Source organism: Aquarana catesbeiana, linkage group LG01 (genome assembly GCF_042186555.1).
Source record: "Aquarana catesbeiana isolate 2022-GZ linkage group LG01, ASM4218655v1, whole genome shotgun sequence".
NCBI lineage: Eukaryota > Metazoa > Chordata > Amphibia > Anura > Ranidae > Aquarana > Aquarana catesbeiana.
The window spans coordinates 166,497,274-166,515,724 of record NC_133324.1 but is presented as its reverse complement, the minus strand read 5'-3'; the positions used below and the strand labels follow the sequence as shown (position 1 = coordinate 166,515,724).

The window sequence follows — 18,451 nt, the reverse complement described above, 5'->3', positions numbered from 1 at the left end:
TTAGCTTCATGGCATTAGACCAGGGGTCTTCAAACTACGGCCCTCCAGTTGTTCAGGAACTACAATTCCCATCATGCCTAGTCATGTCTGTGAATATCAGAGCTTTACAATGCCTCATGGGATGTGTAGTTCTGCAACAGCTGGAGGGCCGTCGTTTGAGGATCCTTGCATTAGACCATGTACGAGAGGACCCCAGAGAGGAAGACCTCGATAAACTAGTTCTACAATGAGAGACTAGATGGATCCATCATTTAAAGGCTCTCACCCCTCCAGTGTTGAATGATGCGATTAGCTTTGCATCCTTTCTTTAATTGCAATTATATGATTTAATGTCCTTTGTTTCATGTTTTTGCCCTTGTTTTTCCACAATTCATTATGTCAAGCCATGCAAATGGGGGACTCCTTCAACTATCAAATTGTGACAATATTCAACAAACCAAAGGTTGCATTTCACTTTAAATACTGGCTTGTATTATATTATACATGTATGTTTCTCTTCCCCCTGCAGGTTACTGTGGCATTGGGCCTTAGATATGGGCATTGCCCTCCCTCAAGATGTTGGGCTATGTACACAGGCGTGTGCGGCTAGCCACGCCCCCACCTCCTTCGTCCTTGTGCATGGACATGCCCGTGGTCTCTCTGGGTCATGCTGGGGTAGGTAGAGCTTTGCCCACCCCTCTTTGCTCCCAGTATACCAGGGCACCAAACAGTGAGCAACACCCATCTCATGACGTGCGATCACGTCACGACACATGTGCCAGTCCACCTCAAGCCACTGTGGCCATCTTGGTTAAGGCCCGACGCCCCGGCCGCCGGAGCCCAGCTGGAAACAATCTGGAGGGTAATTAGGTTCATATATATGTATGGTGTGGGTAATGCCAGAGCTCCTCTCTTCCTCCTCTATAGCCTGCAGACAGGCTGGCTAATCGTCTGGCAGCAACAAACCATCACAGGTATAATACTGCCATGAAAGGTTGCCTTTCTAATTAACAAAAGCTATTTAAATAATTGATAGTCAACATACTCTTTTGTTCATCTTGCAGACTGTGCTAGCCTCTGCTTAAATGAGACAGCGTATGGTTTTAATTTTGGAACTTGCTGTGTTTCAAAAACCTATAATAAGCATCACCTTCCTCTCTCCGGTTCTCTGTGGTAGGTTTTGCATTCAATGCTGGTTAATTAATCTTTATGAGAAGTCAATAAATGAAAGTTTTTTGTAAAATATTGCTATTTTGTAGTATTATTATTACCATTACTAATGCTACTATTATTATTATTACTTTATAGACTCAATGTGTGGAACCTAAATTAAACCTATGAAGGGAGTTGATCTATCAACTATCTGTCCAATGGATTTCTTCCCTGTTTCATCACGCTAGCAGGAATGACTTAAATGTTAAACCAAATATTATGGCTATACTATAGAAGGTAAATATGATACTTAAATTATGAGTTTATCTCTAGAATAAAAAAAATTGCCAATCAACATGTATAAATATAATATTTTCTTTTTTACTAATCGAATTTGTTGGGACTAAGATCAACAGTATCAACAGTGGGTGAGCCCCCCCCCCCCCCCAACAAATGTACTGTATTCTACCCTATGATGATGTAAAAAGTCTCTATACTGCTTCAGAATTAATATAAATGAATGAATAACACCAAAGTCAAACAGATAAATGGATTAAATTATATTGGAGGTTGGAGGAGGAGGAGGAGATGGGGGAGAGGGCAACCCTTGGGACCCCTATGCGATATATAGCTGAACTAACAAGGTAAATATCTTGGCACATGTTACAATCCCTGGGAGAAAATCAAGGCTTGATATGTGAAACCATGTTATAAATTGATATGACTATTAAAAAAAATATCGTCACTCTATCTAGATGGCAGTAACAAAAGTCTGCTCCTGTCCAAGAAACGCGTTGAGCGGAAAGACTATGATGTATAAAACACTGCAGTGGTTGGAATTGATTGTTTTATAATTGTATTTTACAATAAGTCTGTTATTATATGTCCAATGTTAAGGAAATTAAATAAAATGTTATATTTTTTTACCAAAATGCTGTGCCTCAAAAGTCCCACACTTTTTACTATATTTATCGTTTTGATGCTTTAAATGGACACCGTTGATCACATAGTAAAGGGCCGCTGTGATTGGCCCTTTACCTCAATCTGTGATCAGCAGTCACAGAGTGCACCCGATGCGCACCCCAGGGGGAAGCATGCACTTGGAGGACAGGATGCCCTCCCAGAACTAGAGAGCTGCACTGTAGCCGTCTTTCAGCTTTGATGTGGTTATGAGGTGGTTAAATATTTTTTAGGGCATGTTGTACCTTATCTAGTTTAAGGAGAACAAGGTGGTGCATTGGCATTTCATAAGTCTTTTTAGTAAGCAAAAATGCAATTTTTTTATTGTTTATTTAACCACTTCAGCCCCGGAAGAATTTACCCCCTTCCTGACCAGAGCACTTTTGTGATTCGGCACTGCGTCGCTTTAACTGACAATTGTGCGGTCGTGCGACGTTGCACCCTAACAAAATTGACGTCCCTTTTTTCCCGCAAATAGAGCTTTCTTTCTTTTGGTGGTATTTGATCGCCTCTGCGGTTTTTATTTTTTGCGCTATAAACAAAAAAAAGAGCGACAATTTTGAAAAAAAACAATATTTTGTACTTTTTGCTATAATAAATATCCCCATTTTTTTTTTTTTAGAAAAAAGCAAATTTTTTCTCAGTTTAGGCAGATATGTATTCTTCGACATATCTTTGGTAAAAAAATAATCGCAATAAGCATATATTGATTGGTTTGCGCAAAAGTTATAGATGGGGGGGATAGATTTATAGCATTTATCGCCGGCGATCTGCGATTTTTATCGTAACTTCGACATTATGGCAGACACATTGGACAATTTTGACACATTTTTGGGACCATTGGCATTAATACAGTGATCAATGCTATAAAAATCCATTGATTACTGTAAAAATGTCACTGGCAGTGAAGGGGTTAACACTAGGGGGCGATCTAGGGGTTAACTGTGTTCCCTGGGAGGTGATTCTAACTGAAGGGGGAGGGGACTGACTAGAGGAAGTGACGGATCGTGGTTCCTAGCTAAAAGGAACACACGATCTGTCATTCCTGTCAGAACAGAACAGAGAAGTGTGTGTGTTTACACGCACTCGTCCCTGTTCTGTCTCTCCTGCTTACGATCGCTTTGTGGCCGGCGGTCATCGCGACGAGCGGCCACAAGCATCGGGTGTGCTCCTCCGGCGGTTCGTGCACGCCTGCTATCCCGACCCCGTGAGCCGATGTATAGCTACAACGGCTCGTGCAGGGGAGCCAACCTGCTGCAATTGAACTGCGGCGGCTGGTCGGGAAGTGGTTAATAACGTCATCAGTGTTCGGACATATACAATTGTATTATATTGTGTGTCATTTGGTAGGTAATGCAGGGTAACCCCGTTTACTGTGGCTCCAGACACTTTCTACTCCCTGTTATCGCTTTACTGTGCGCTTTCTGGCATTTGAGCATACAAAAGGGTGCACACACAGCGCAGCTTGCATGGGAAAATGTTCCAAATGTTCTTCCATTGTGGAAAACCAGAATTACAAGAAACTGTGTAGATCTTTTAGACCGTGAATAAGTTATTGGACAAGAAACAGTAGGCATGCACTCAAAAAAGGAAGTCCATCACTACAGCATAATTTCTGTACAGATCACATGCGATGTCTGTGCAATGCAACTTCAGCCATACAGTTGAAAAAAGGTGTAGGAACCTTTTTTTTCCCGCATAGGAATTGGGTCGCATAGGTGTTAACACCCATACGATCCGATTCCTCTCCTAATCCACGGTTCGCACTGCGAATTGATCTGGGGGTGTCATTAACCACTTACAGACAGGAAGATTTTTCCCCTTAATGATCAGGCCATTTTTTGCGATAAGGCTGACAATTGCGTGGTCGTGCGATGCTGTACCCAAAAGAAATTGACGTCTTTTTTTTGCCACAAATTGAACTTTAATTTGGTGGTATTTTATCACCTCTGTGGTTTTTATTTTTTGCGTTATAAACAAAAAAGACAAAAGAAAAAGGTCTGGTGTCACCAGTGACACACCTCCATCCCTAAATACAACAAATATACAAGAAATGCCACACACCCACTGCTACCGCCTTTTGGGAGCCCAGAAAGTGGCACTCTTGCTTTGTCGACTGGTAAGTACGGGATCTTATCCTTGGCCCCTCCTACTTTTTTGCCTTTACATCCATCACTAAGTCGCATTTCTCTGTTCATTTAGATACATCAAACCTGCATCTACCCCTGAGGAAGCGAGCTATGGTCTCGCGAAACGCGTCGGATTTCTTGATGCCTTGTTTATACCTTCTATGTATGTATGCCAACTTTTGAATAAACACTATTACTGTATTTACTTCTGTTACTTAGTGGCAAACTGTATTCACCTCAAAGTCCCAGGGCGATTTCTTTTATATTTATAAACAAGAAAAAAGCGACAATTTTGAAAGAAAAAAATATTTTTTACTTTTTGCTATAATAAATATCCCCCCAAAAAAAAAAAATTTTTCATCAGTCTAGGCCAATTTGTATTCTTCTACATATTTTTGGTAAAAAAAAAATCAAAAAATCGCAATAAGCGTATATAGATTGGTTTGCGCAAAAGTTATAGCGTCTACAAAATAGGGGATAGATTTATGGCATTTTTATAATTTTTTTTACTAGTAATGGCGGCGATCTGAGATTTTTAGCAAGACTGCGACATTGCAGTGGACAGATCGGACACTTTTTTGGGACCATTGACATTTATACAGCGATCGGTACTATAAATATGCACTGATTACTGTATAAATGTCACTGACAAGGAAGGAGTTTACACTAGGGGGCGATCAAGGGGTTAAATGTGTTCCCTGGTTGGTGTTTCTAACTGTGGGTGGATGGGACTGACTGGATGTCAGGAATGTCACATCTACCCCAATGCAGGTGGTCAGACACTATAGCTAGCTACTGTGTGCTTCACCTATAGCAGCCCCCTTTCCCTTAAAGCAAGCAGGCCTACCGGTACTTGATTGCCCCCAGGACTACTTGCAATTTAGCGGACAGATAGCGTGGTTCAGGGGAATAGTCCAATATCCGATCCGGGTCATACACAGGGAAATCCAACAGCAAAGCAGGGCAGACAAACGGGAGGCTTGATCAGGAACAATGCAAATAACTCTGCCTCTATCACAAGCAAGGGATAGAGTGTTTGGTGCAGGTAAACACAGACAGGGGGAATGCAACAGCCAACACCCGGATGCTAGAATGAGGAGCAGGAGCCCTACGTGATCCTGACATTAGGCCCCCCTGAGGACCCTCAAAGACAAGCTGGACATCCAGCACAGGACCATCAGACTGGGCAGAAGTCCGTGGATCCACAAGGTCAGGCTGGTTAGCAGGGGACGTATCACAGGGGTCAAGCTGGACAGCTGAATCACGAGCGGAATACAGAGAACCCTGAAAAAAAGGTTGAAAGCCCCACCTGGCCGAATGAGGCAGTTAATTCAATGGGTGGATTGAACCTCTTAGACCAGTTAGAATGGGTGTAGTAGAAGTAGGGTTAGGCCAGGTTACAGAACTCAGAACAGTTTGAATCACATCACCAGAAAGTCCTGAATAAGAAAAAAAACAGGAAGTTCAATGGGCATGGGCTGGACTAGCATAACTGGTGCAGTGGCCGACTGGGCGGCATCACCACGTTTAGCGACTGTCTGAATCGCATCACCAGGCGTAGCAACTGTCTGAATTGCACCACCAGGTGTAGTGACTATCTGAATCGCATCACCAGGTGGAACGACAGTGGAACTTGTGAACAAGTTAGAGGAGAGGATTCAGGCTGTGGCAATTGGCTGGAGAGGTGACCTGTGGATAATTCAATAGACTTGTCAGCGTCTTTTGTTATAACAGAGTCATATAAAGGCACATGGTTATGTAAACTGTAGTCACATTTGGAAACATTGTCATGATCAGGATCTGAATAGGACTGTAATAAAAGGCACGTGACTGGTACTGGCCCCACAAGAGTTATACATGGGCAACTGGTCAGCTGTCTTAATGCAATTCTGGATGCAGGCCTGGGACCAGGGCCCAATCTCCTCTGCAGCCCAGTCTATATGCGGCTTGTGAAGTTTAAGCCAGGGATACCCTAAGATAAGGGGATAAGCAGGAGATGAGATCAAGTAGAAGCTGATTGTCTCCTTATGAAATTCCCCAATGGTCAGGGCAATAGGTACAGTGCACAAGGTCACCAGGCCCATGGACAAGGGAGAGTTATCAACGGCTAAGACTGAGAAGGGTCTGTGCACCTTAGTCACCGGAATCTGTAGACGGTGTGCTAGGTCCCTATCAGTGAAATTGCTAGCAGCATCAGAATCAATGAATATAACAAAAGTGTAGCGCTAAAATGACGTGCCTAGTGCAATATGCATAGGTGAATTTTCATAACAATGAAAACAGGAGATGAGTTTAGAGTGAGTGAGTTAGATACAACAAATCATTCTGGATTGCCTAAAAAAATGTTAGACATATAAATATGTTCTATTTTCATTTGCAATCTGTAAACTATATGTCAAATATACAATGTGATGGGCTAAAACAAAAAATTGCAAAAAGTGTCCATAAACAGTTATTAAGTGCAACAAGTTCTCTGTGTAGATAAAGTTGAAACTCAATCTTGTAAATAGGTGAATAAACCAGATTGTGACGAAAACCACCACCTAGTGAAGGGGAGACTTACCAGAGAGTTTGAACACGTAAGAGCATATGCTCCACGCGTCAAACTAGCTTGTATATATTGGAAATGGACTCTGGATCGATGTCCTCAGGCTGGCGTCCCCCAAAGATTAAATTTAGAATCGCATGGGATGTAATCCAGCAAACGAACTGAAACTCAGGTGTCCTCAGATATGGAAGGTTATCAAAGAAGAAAGCAGAAAAGGACCATAGCATAATTCCATTTATAAAATAAAATTTAATATAATGAAATGACACTCACATGATTGTAGGTAAAAACAGCGCTGATATAAAATCGATACAGGCAACAGTGAGGATCGTCCCGACGCGTTTCGTCTCTACAGGACATCTTCTGGGGTGCCCCTCTACTGTTGCCATCCTTATTATATAGAAAATATGACCCCTATCATAAGAGTCCAACCCACAGGCCTTTGCGGTGTATGAGGAGTATATACCGGTATTTTAAAATGGCTCTCTGGCGTGCGTTCCACGTCGCTATTCAAGCAATATGGAGATGCGTTCCACTCATTACAACATGCGTTGCCAGCATCCGGAAGTATTACGCGAACAGAAATAAGCTTCATTTTAGCGCTATACTTTTGTTATATTTGTTTTGGTACCATTAATTTCATATGTGGTGTGTTAGCTGCTATTTAGGGGCAGTGTAGAATTTACTGGTTTTTATTTCAGAATCAATGAAAGCTGAGAGGTGATGAAAAAACTTGGCAGAGCTAAGTTGTGCAGGAACAAATAATTTATCTTGGAGGGAAACAGCCACAGTATGATCTATAGAAGCGGTCCCCACGCGCACTGGACTCTTGGCGTTTCTTGGATTATTAGGACAGTCAGTGACAAAGTGGCCATGGTTGCCACAATATAAGCAGAGTCCCTGAGAACTCCTTCTAGTCTTTTCCCCAGGGGATAAATGGGTAGCACCAATTTGTATGGGCTCATCCTCCTGGCTCCAGGAAAAGAAGCGGTGGGCAGCGTACTGGGGGGCAAAGAAACAAACCTCTCTGTACGCCTTTCCTGTAAATGCTTGTCAATACGCATGGCTACTTGCATGGCTTCATTCAATGACTTTGGTTCAGTTTAGTGAACTAAGGAGTCTTTGATGGAGTCTGATAAATAGTGAAGGAAAAATTGCGCTACTAATATCAACCAGCTGCCAGCATCAGCAATAAGACTAATTGCACAAGAGTATAAAGGACGAGGGAGATGCAGCGCTAAAGACTGAGTATACCCCAGCTGAATGTCCAGGGATGATATATAAAATATAAAGTGCGGTGTACAGTGCTAAATACATATATATTCAATGAGTGATCCTGGAAGTGAATCAATGATAATGTGAAAACCTTTAAAATACTATAGCGACATGCTATGTACAGTTCTAAATGCATATATAATAATTAAAATAACGTGAAACATACAAACTAATGTGATAACACATATAAGGTATGCAGACCTATGACGGCCACAAGAACCTCACATAAAATGACCTGTAAAGGAAACCCCTTCGATTCCGGAGGAGTGAATGGCAAAAGTCACTGAAACATAATAAAGTTCATGATGTTTTCAATCCCTTAAAAAATGATCCCAGGGTGTTGAAATTCATAGGATGTAACAATGAGGCTGAATCAGGCAGAGTGAAATTTGCACAAGACACCCGGGGATGTGCCTCCCACACCAGGGGAAGGGGATGGGTACTCTTACCCTAAGCTGTGGACACACACGCCAGCAACGGTGGATCAAACAGGCATGGACAACAGTCAGGAACTCAATCTCCGACCCGAACTCCCACAAATAGACTGGCATGCGCATATACCTGTATCCATCAAAGGGTGACATGAGGCAATGACGATGTTCCTGGTACATGTGATACTACAGAAAAGAGAGCTGTGAGTTGTGAAATGATGATCCCTGGTGCATCTGATTTACCATCTCTGCTCCCCGGAGCATTCCAGTCTATTCGTTGGCGTTCGGGTCAGAGATTGAGTTCCTGACTGTCGTCCATGCCGCAACAGTTTTTAGAAACCGATCAAAAGCTCTATTTTTCTTCCGTTAAAAAAACGGATCGGACAAAAAACAGATGTAAACGGCCAAATGGTCCATTTTCATCCATTCTTGTATTGGTAGTGGATGTAAAAAAACTGATGAAAAAACTGATGAATACTTTATCCGTTTTGATGTGACTGAACTGATGAAATGAACGGTCCGCATGTGTGAAAAGGGCCTAACGGCTCAGAAACATCTGTTTGCTGTATGTTTACATTAGAAGGCTGGCAAGACGCCAAGATTCAGATGCAATAAAAATTAAGAAAAAATATTTCTGTGTCTCTGTTGTAAACTTTGAACATAATTTTAGCAGAGGTGATTGAGGGTTTGCTTAAAGAACTTCTTCAACTACTTGTTCAGAAAACATATAGTCTGGGCACAGGTTCATGGTAAGCCATGTTGAAAGTCAATATTGCCTGAAAAGATGATGTCTTTAACCACTTGCCACCCGCCAACCGTCAAATGACGGAGGAGCGGTGTGGCTCTCATTCTGGGTGGACGTCATATGACATCGCCCCAGAATGGCCGCTCTCCTGCACCCATAGGGGCACGCAGCTGGGCGATCGCCACCGCGTCATGTTCCTAGGGCACGGCGCGACCCCGATCTCTGTAAAGAGCCGATGACGCGGCTCTTTAACCATGTGATCAGCTGTGTCCAATCACAGCCGGTCACTTGTAAATGCGGAAGTGCCGGTAATTGGCTCTCATCGCCTCACAATGACAAGAGTGTGTGGCGAGGAGAGCCCATCAGTGGCCTCTCCTCGCAGGGGACACCTGGACAGGTAATCAGAGCACTGATCATCAGTGCCCTGATTACATTAAACTCCCCAGTGACACCAATCAGTGCCCATCAGTGCCACCAATCAGTACCCATTAGTAATGCCAGTCAGTGCTGCCTTTCAGTGCCTGTTCATCAGTGCCACCTATCAGTGCCCACCAGTGCCGCCTATCAGTGTCCATCAGTGCCACCTATCAGTGTCCATCAGTACCACCTATCAGTTCCCACCAGTGCCACCTATCAGTGCCCACTAGTGCTGCCTATCAGTGCCTACTAGTGCTGCCTATCAGTGCTGCATATTAGTGCAGCCTCATCAGTGAAGGAGAAAAATTACTTATTTACAAAATTTAATGACAGAAACTTAGAAAAGCTTTTTTTTTTCAAAATTTTCAGTCTTTTTTTCTTTTTAGTAAAAAATAAAAACCCCATGCAATGCTTAAATACCACCAAAAGGGGGCGTGGCCAGGCAGCGGATGTACCTTCAGCACGCTCCGCCGGGAATTCTGTCTTTTATCCTAAGGATATCAACTATACTGCTCCGATTACCCCATACACGGCCACGGAGGTTCCGCAAACCCTCTCTTTACCCTTACCTGATCTCTCTGACCCAGATGGCCACTATCAAGAAGCCGAACGCTGCACGAACCTCAGACCCCATGGCGCAAAATGGTACCCTATCACAAAGATCTGCAAAAAACAAATATAAAGAGGCAGCGCAGAAACTGTTCTCTAAACCACAGCCCAAGGACCACCCAGTCTCTACCAACGCTCCTGAGGATTCCTCGGGTGGCACATCAGAAGCCGATGACACGTACCCCTGGAGGAAGCTAATGACCCCGGGTTTGATTGGGATGCAGTGGGATATCTTTGCTGAGCCCCATGATTCAACCACTTCTGATAACATGAGTGAGCCCATGCTGCGGGATATCTTCACCGCGGTCACCTCCTGTAACACCTCCATAGCTGCACTCACTGCCAAGATTAAGGGGGTCAAATCAGAGATCTCGTTTCTGCGACAGGATGCACAAAAGCTGAGGGAGAGCACATCTGTTCTAGAGGGGAGAGTGAGCTCCATAGAAAATGACATGGCGCCCATGCAAAGGGGCCTCACATACAACTCTCACCTTACTGCGCAACATGCATCCTGCCTGGAAGATTTAGAAAACAGGCTGCGACGGAATACCATTACCAGAAAAAGTAGAAGGCAAAAACCCAGTAGATTTCATTGAAAAATGGCTCACTAACACGTTTGGAAAAGAGGTGTTTTCTCCCATATTCTCATTGAAAAGGGCGCAGAGTCCCCTGCTAGGCCACCCCTACCTGGAGCTCCCCCGTGGCCATTTTTATTCAAGCTCCTTAATTATAAGGACAGGGATGCAATTCTTCATAATGCTAGAACTTGTCCTGAAGATAGACAACACCAAAGTCTCCTTTTTTCCCAGATTTCTCTGCAGAATTGCAGAAACAAAGAGCTAAATTAATGCATGTGAAACGCCACCTCAGGGATCTGGACTTAAAATATGCTATGCTGACTTTTTTTCTTTTTTCCTTGGTTTAAGGGCCTTGTTAGCCCTGCACTACTTATTTTTCTACCTACCATGGCCATCCTCCTTATGCTCATATACTTTATTTGTTGGTATGCTTTTGATGGAATATCTTCCTGGACGGTCTTTCTCCGGAATCTGGTTTTCCCAAATATTACCAGTATGGATCTGAGGCATGTGGTTACTGCCTCCATTATTCTGTCAAATACTCTACTACAGCTAGTATGTCTAGAATAACCAGAGTTACGTCCTGGAATGTTAGGGGCTTGAACAGTCCAGCTAAGCAATTGGCAGTACTGCGTGCAATTAAACGTCTGAATGCTGACGTGATATGTTTGCAGGAGACTCACCTTCCCCCGAGCACTACTCCTCAATTTGCACAGAGGCAGTTTTGCTGTCAATTCCATGCTACATATTCAGTGTACTTGAGGGGAGTGAGTATTCTGATTAGACAAGGTATCCAATTTTCCTGTACAGAGGCTGAAATAGACCCAGGGGGTCGTTACATATTTTTGGTGTGCTCTCTCTATGGGAAAAGATGTATACTCTCAGGGATGTACATTCCTCCACCCTTTTCAGCTCATCTCCTTAGACTACTTGCAAATTTTATGGCTCGCTATCCTGAACTACCCGTCCTAGTATTGGGAGACTTTAACAATTATATAGATCACGAGAAAGACAAACTTATAGCACGTTATCCTGGGCACTGCACACAGCAGAGGTCCTACAACATTTGCAAGTCTTCTCTCAGAGATGGGCCTTACTGATGTGTGGAGAATGCGCAATCCTGACACCTGGGAATATTCCTGTCAGTCTGCCTCTATTGGGGGACTGTCCTGAATAGATCTGAGGCTGGGAAACGACCTTATGCTACCGCTAATTGAATCCTCACATTATTCTGCTAGACACGTCTCAGATCACTCTCCATTCTCTGTGGACTTTCGGGTCGGAGTGTTGAGGAGAGACACGGGCTGGAAATTTAATCCGTTCTGATTGTCTCTCCTTCCAGGTCCCGAACCAATATCAGAACTACTAAACTCCACGGCCACTGTATGGGACGCGGCTAAGGCATTCCTACACGGCCAATTCATTAGATTAATTACACATATAAAAACTAAGACCAAAGAATGGGAGACATTTATCATATCAGAGGCACAGAGAACAGAGGCGACATAGGTTGCTAATCCCTCTGATGACTCCAAGAGAGCATGGTTGTCGTCTTAATCAATGCTCCGACAGCTATCTCTGCAACTAGCTGAAAACAAAGTTTCTTCCTCCAGCAGAAACACTTTGAAGAAAGGGAAAACATGGGGCACATGTTAGCACTAGTAGCCAAAACACAACAGCCCTCTTCCCACATCATTGCTGTGATGGATACACAGGGTACAGTTCATCACTCTACCCCAAACATTATTAAAGTATTTAGGGACTTTTTTTACAGATGTTTACACCTCCAAAGTGCAACCCCCTTCTACGGCTATTCATGCTTTTCTAGACAAATACCCTATACCTAGTCTGTCCATAGACAAAGCCAGATATTGGATATCTCCGCAGGTGCCAAGCGGGAGACAGTGGGTGGATGCAGTCGATGTGACCTTAATAAGTGAAAAACTCACCTACCAACATAGGAATGGTAGTAAAAAATTCTATTCAATCTGGCAACCGTAGATGGATACTCCCAGAATAGCTCCCTACCAACTGGTGAAAGAAAGACTACTACAATTGTGTTTTTTTGCCAAAAAGATAGATTTGTGCTACCTAGCTAGCCAAACATATTCCATTAATGATGAAGGCAACTAGGCCATGGTAATTAATGGTCCGGCAGACGTTTCTGCCACTCTTTATAGTTTTTCCCCTTTTTTTTTCTGTTGTTTTTGTTTTACTTCTACTTATATATATTGAAATAGCTACCTCGCATTGCACGATAATCTAATTGGCTCATGATGAAACTATGTACTATGACTTATCTAAATGGATCTATGAATATGCCTGGTAAAGTCGTTGTTAACTTTGTGCTTTGATGTTTTATAAAGGATAAGCCTATATAGATGTACCGTACACTACTCCTTTCATGACAAGTGTGGCTGTATATTGGCTATGTTCTTCAATAAACTCTTTTTTCTGATTTAAAAAAAAATACCACCAAAAGAAAGCTCTATTTGTGTGAATAAAATGATTAAAATTATTTGGGTATAGTGTTGCATGATCGTGCAATTGTCATTCAAAGTGCGACAGCGCTGAAAGCTGAAAAATTGCCTTGGCATGGGTGAAAGTGCCCTATATTGAGGTGTTTAAATTTTGATTGTTATAATTGTACATACAGTTTAATAAACTATATTTGATTAAAGGATAAGTTCACCTTTACAAAAAAAATAATAAATGCAGATTTTTTGCAGGTAGAAAAATGTACATTATCATTTTTTTTTTTTTTAGGAACCTGTAAAGTATTACACCCATGATGAGCAGATCGTGGGTGTAATGCCGTGGTCCTGCAGACTGTCTTTGTAGTGTCTCCCTGTACCTCCAATATGGGCAGGCAGTTACACTCTGACAGGAAGCTCAATGAACTACATAGAGCACTCAACAGTTCCCTGGTAGTTCATTGAGAACTACAAGCCGACAGTTGCAAAGGCTGTGGGTACTTGTAGTTCACTGATTCGCAGGGATCTGCCCACACAGCCGTGCTCTCTTTGAATCGTGACAGCGAATGTAGGGAGAAGATCCCCGCCCCGCTGCCACAAGGAGGGGGATCGGGGGTGAGGGGTCTGATGCTGAACGTGTTACATACTAAATATGGATGTAACATTTTAAGAAGGGTGAAGTTATTCTTTAAAACTCTTGTCTAAGGGTCTGTTTTGATGGACTCTTGTTTGCTTTAAACAGGTTTCTCACACAAGTCTATGAGAATGCAGAACCTACATGATACAGGTCAAATACAGGTCAAATGCAGGTCAGAGAGAGGTCAAATGCAAGTCAAAGAACGTGAATTCAGCAAAACATCTATAAATATTATATAGCCACAATACAGCAGTACAAAGTCAAAGATCTTTCATAAAAAAGGAATGTTTTATATCGTAAATGGCCCTTTTTCAATCACTAGGTTTAAAAAGAGCTCAAATTGTAATTTATTATGAAGGCGTTTCAGCTTACTGTACTGCCTTATTATAGATATAATGAAAAACAAAAGTGCTTCTGAATTCGCAACAAGGATCATGTAAGCCTCACAACTGCCAGTGGACTGTTTCACAAAGCAGCAGAAAAATAAAGTTTATGCATTCTCTGATTATTTTTGACATTTTTTTAGAACACACTGTAATGTAGCACACATGAGCAAGATCTAAGAAATATATTTCTTCAGTTTACATGGCAAAATATATATATAGGGTTGAAAATATTTTTATTGGTATTATAAACAGCGTAACATGACTGATATATCAAATAAAGTAGAATGGCAGCGAGTAGGCCAAGTGGCTATTGCCTGCAGCGGTGCTCGCAACATTAAACCGTATAAACACGGGGGAGTGCAAATTATATCAAACAATGAATAAGGGGGAAAGAAATATAGAAAGAGAAAGGAGCGGGGAAGTAGAAAGAAAAGAGAGAGAGAGGAGAGAGGGGATCTGCTGGGATAGCATGGAATAGGAGAGACAGCAACTTGTCTAGTTGGGGCCAGCATCACATATTAAGATTCATGACAAAGGCGGGGCTGACCTCGGAGGGGTTGGGAGCATATCTGCCAGAATGTCGGATGAGGAGAAGCGAAGCCAAACGGACCACAAAACTTTATACTTATCATGTGTATTATTGTCAAGTGCCAGCATCTCCTCCATTCTCATGACATCATTCACTGCAGATATCCACATTGAAAATGGGGGAGTGGTGACGGTTTTCCAAAAACGTGGGATTAGTTGCCGAGCCGCAGAAAAGAAGAAACGGAGGAGACATTATTTCTGGGAGGCTATCGAGCCCGGCAACATTGAGAGGAAGGCAATCTCTGGGGTCAGCTGTAAAGATTCCTCATAGATAGCATTATACACCTGAAATACCTGAGTCCAGAAGTGTTGTATCCATTCACACTCCCACCAGACACGGAGGTAAATCCCAGAGGTTGCACCACATCGCCAGCAGGAGGCCGGGGTAGATGGGAAGATTTTGTGTAATGTAGAGGGGTCCCTGTACCATCTAGAGAGGATCTTGAAATTCTTTTCCTGCGAGTAACAGGAAATAGAGGACTTGTGGGTGAAGTGGAACGCAGTCTGCCCTGGAGAGGCTCTTTCCCAGGTCTGCAGACCACATCCTAGTGTAGGGGGGTAGATCATACTGTGTGAGATTAGGCCTTAGAGAGAGGAAAGTAGATGTCTGGGCATATCGTGGAGAGAGCTTAAACTTTCAAATTCAGAAAGTGGACAATGTATTTGGGAGGAAAGGAATAAGTGTTTTGCAAAGGAAGCTAAATGGAGGGAAGTGAGCCAATCACGGGTGTCCTCGGGGATGATCGGGGTCCCAAGTCCTGGTCGAGGTCGTATGGGCCTGGGGCCAAGAGGAGAGGTGGAATGAACCCACCGTATGAACTGCTGATGCCCTGGGGAAAGGCCGGATTGTCCAATAGGGAGGATAGAGGAGAGGGTTCCAAGGAGAAGACCTCACACAGCCCCTTCTGATACCAGAGTATGAGGCTGAGGATAAGCTAGAGAAGTTACCTTTGTAGCCCCATAGGAGAGCACGTAAGTCAACTGGGGCCAGATCCTGCTCGACCATGACAGAGGCTTTTTGGAAAGGGCGCGGAACAATATATATATATATATATATATATATATATATATATATATACACACACACACACACACACACACACACACACACACACACACACACACACACACATACACAGTTGCATCTTCAAAAATTTGAATATCATCAAAAAGTTAATTTATTTTAGTAATTCAATTCAAAAAGTGAAAAATGCATATATTTTACAGGTACTCCTCACTTAACGACCGCGTTCTGCTCCAATGACCAGGTCGTTAAACGAATTGGTTGTTAAACGAGGAACCACAAGTAATCAATATTTTAAGCATTCTTTACTGTACTGTATTGGGAAAAAAAGGTCTAAAACACAAAACTCCAGCTCAATAACGTTGTTTTAATTGGCATAAGTACAGAACACAAACAAAAATTCTGTACTGTACAATACAATGATGTATAGCACGTTGTTCAGGTGGGGAGAGCTGGTCGTAAATCTGAGTGGTTGTTAAACAGGTACCGTATTTTTCGGACCATAAGACGCACTTTTTTCCCCCAGAAATATGGGGGAAAATGTCTCTGTGTCTTATGGTGCAAATATACGTCAGGCACCGCCCCCCCCCGCCCTCATCGCCGCTGGCACCGCTCCCTGCCGCCAGCACCGCCCCACCGCCGGAAGAGACAGAAGAGCAGGGGACAGACATCCAAACCCCCTGTGGGCGCCAGGCGATCTCCCGGCTGGGCCTGCCTGACACTGCTCCTGAGACAGGATGGGATAACATCAGGTAAGGCTATTTGTGGCAATGGACAATTGGTCAGTCTGCATTATTGGTCACTCTGCATTATTGGCAATGGTCACGATGCATTATTGGCAATGGTCACTCTGCATTATTGGTTACTCTGCATTATTGGCAATGGTCAGTTTGCATTATTGGCAATGGTCAGTCTGCATTATTGGTCACTCTGCATTATTGGCAATGGTCAGTCTGCGTTTATGGCACTGGTCAGGCTGCATTCCTTTGGCACTGGTCAGGCTACATTTCTTTGGCACTGGTCAGGCTACATTTCTTTGGCACTGGTCAGGCTTAATTTCATGGGCACTGCAAAATATTTTAGTATACCATTTGGTTCAGAATATTTTTTTTCTTGTTTTCCTCCTATAAAACCTAGGTGCGTCTTATGATCAGGTGTGTCTTATGGAGCGAAAAATACGGTAAGTCATTAAACGAGGAGTATCTGTATACAGATGCATACACACAGAGTGATATATTTCAGGCATTTCTTTCTTTTAATGTTGATGAATATGGCTTACAGCTAGTGAAAACCCAATATTCAGTATGTCAGAATATTTGAATATTACATAAGACCAATAAAAAAAAGGCTTTTTAATATAGAAAAGTTGGCTTACTGAAAAGTATTTCCATGTGCAGTATAGTATGCACTATACCAATACTTGGTTGGGACTCCTTTTGCATAAATTACTGCATCAATGCGGTGTGGCATGGAGACGATCAGCCTGTGGCACTGCTGAGGTGTTATAGAAGCCCAGGTTGCTTTGATAGCGGCCTTCAGCTCATCTGCATTATTGGGTCTGGTGTCTCTCATATTCCTCTTGACAATACCCCACAGACTCTCTATGGGGTTTAGGTCAGGTGAATTTGCTGGCCAATCAAGCATAGTGATACCATGACCCTTAAACCAGGTATTTGTACTTTTGGCAGTTTGGGCAGGTGCCAAGTCCTGCTGGAAAAGGAAATCAGCATCTCCATAAAGCTGGTCAGCAGAGGGAAGCATGAAGTGCTCTAGAATTTTCTGGTGGAGGGCTGCGTTGGCTTTGGACTTGATAAAACACAGTGGACCAACACCAGCAGATGACGTGGCTCCCCAAATCATCACTGACTATGGAAACTTCACACTGGACCTCATGCAACTTGGATTCTGTGCCTCTCCACTCTTCCTTCAAACTCTTGGACCTTGATTTCCAAATGATTTCCACCTGCCCACACTGCCAAAAGTACCAATACCTGGTTTAAGGGTCATAGTATCACTGTGCTTGATTGGCCAGCGAACTCGCCTGACTTAAACCTCATAGAGAATGTGTGGGGCTTTGTCAAGAGGAAGATGAGAGACACCAGACCCAACAATGCAGACGAGCTGAAGGTCGCTATCAAAGCAACATGGGCTTCCATAACACCTCAGCAGTGCCACAGGCTGATCGTCATGCCATGCCACCTTGATGCAGTAATTTTTGCAAAAGGAGCCCCTACCAACTATTGAGTGCATACTATACTGTACGTGAACATATTTTTCAGCCAACATTTCTGTATTAGTAATCCCTTTTTTATTGGACTTATGTAATATGATAATCTTCTGAGATAAAGAATTTTGGGTTTTCACTAGCTGTAAGCCATAATCATCAAAATTTAAAGAAAGTAATGCTTGAAATATATCACTCTGTGTGTGTAATGAATCTATAAAAACTATATAAAATATGAGTTTCACTTTTTTAATAGAATTACTGAAATAAATTAACTTTTTGATTATATTCTAAT

The 18,451-nt window shown here is 42.8% G+C and overlaps 1 protein-coding gene across 1 annotated transcript in view; it reads right to left on the bottom strand.

Moving 5' to 3' along the window:
- Window positions 1-18,451, bottom strand: part of SLF1 (SMC5-SMC6 complex localization factor 1) — a 227,738-nt gene that overhangs the window by 52,840 nt on the left and 156,447 nt on the right. The gene's annotated exons all lie outside the window — the stretch shown is intronic.